The sequence below is a fragment of the Penaeus monodon genome, chromosome 15 (assembly GCF_015228065.2).
Source record: "Penaeus monodon isolate SGIC_2016 chromosome 15, NSTDA_Pmon_1, whole genome shotgun sequence".
Lineage (NCBI taxonomy): Eukaryota > Metazoa > Arthropoda > Malacostraca > Decapoda > Penaeidae > Penaeus > Penaeus monodon.
In genome coordinates this window covers 32,210,369-32,212,227 of record NC_051400.1, presented here as the reverse complement: position 1 = coordinate 32,212,227, position 1,859 = coordinate 32,210,369, and positions in this window count along the sequence as shown.

The following is a 1,859-nucleotide window of genomic DNA, read 5'->3' as shown; positions in this document are numbered from 1 at the left end:
TCGATTGTTTTTTTCCTCACAGGCTGTTTTGACGACCCCCCTCTCTCGCCGTCGCAAGTGACCATGACCCCCAGTCTGGATTACCGTAGTGAAGACGGGGTTATTCTCTATACATGTCCAGCAGATATGGCCACGCTAGACAACGTTACTGTTCAGAATGTCACGTGTACCAGAAGATTTCCAAAATTTGTGTTTTTGCCTGAGACAGTACAGGAATGTTTAGGTAAGTACTTTTTAAAGATCGTTTTTTGACATCAAAATTTTGTGCGCTGAGATGTCCATAAAACATTCAAGATCAAAATTATTGGTTGCTGTCTTTTGTAAAGAACGAAATGTGTGGTGATTGTAACACTTCAGTCTAATATAAATTTTGCCCTTTCATATGAATTGATTCCGATATAAAAGCAGCATAAGAAACTGGTTATTAATGAATAAAACAACATTAAGTTTTATATCGTAAAGCATTTCAAGCCAAAACATATAGCATTTGATATCTGGTAAAGTCATACATTATATCCTAGATCAGCATGCCTATATGGGATCCAGGATTTCGATGTTATTTTAGTTTGAAAAAAGATGTTGTTTGATAACAAATGTGCTTTAGATGCTGAAAAATGTTGCAGTAAGTCAGTGATATTCATCGTTCCACGTTTGTGGAGCTTCCTTAAAACATTATATTGAATTTTACTGGCCATTCCCATGCCCGTTAGCATTACCCGTAGTATCTGCTATATTAGGACATGTCCAGAAAGCAGTGGGTGCTTGCTCTGCCCCTTTAGTTGTATGGGTCATGGGTGTGTGGAAATCAGTCTCTTTTGACTTTGCCCTTTGTAATCAACCGAATCTCTACATACATTCTGAGAGGAAACCTGCAAGCAGAGTTTTCTAATGAACATCAGCATACTGATATGAGATGCAAATACTAATTTTAACCAAAAGCAGGTTGTATAATATTAATTTTATTTTGTATAGTTAGATACAATCTTAAATATATGAAAAGAGAAAAACATTAATTGCGACCCTTATTGAACACAGACTCCTTTGATGCCACAATCTCTAGGATAACGACTTGAGTTAATCGCAGAAAAATTATATTAGTCTTTGTTTCAGTACTGTATAGTTAATGTAGATGCTCAGTTTCAGTATTTACTTTCAACCGAAAATGCTGTTCTTCATTAGTCTCTGGTAGGGTGATCGCGTAAAAACCCGCAGTCTCAAAATCAAGTACAATATTTGACGCCATAATTATAGAGTACACTGGTGCCTACTCGCTATGTTGCCATTCTAATCGAGAATGCCATAGTCATTCTGTATAAACCTACTCTCAAGGAGGAGGGTGGGGAAGGGAATAGGGAATTGATGGCCATACATGTGCGGTAGGCCAGCCGGGGTCAGGTTGCCATGTACAGTCATCTTGAAATTCATCTAGCCAGAAGAAGGCTCTATCCAGAAAGGCTACAGTAGTATTAACATTTTCCCTGAAAAATTATTAATTCACACATACATCATACAAGTCGTAAACAGCACACTAACACCAACTGGAAAAAAACAGGAGTATAGAATAATATCGACCGTTATTACTTGACGACAAGTGTCAGTAACCAACATCTGCTACATTAGAATACCTGGCAGGATAACCGCCCATGTAGTTTGACGGACTTTTCTTTGCTAGTAATTGTAATGGATAAAAAAGCCTTCATAAGTCATTATAAACCATTTATTTAGTATAATTAAAAATAGTTTCGCCCCCTGAAAAATTGCATTCGTTTCTCTATCGTCTCCAAATATGATAATTGATTAATTAGCGATTTTGCCACTCACATAAGCTGTCTGAGGTTCTACCTTGGGGGTTCTAGGAT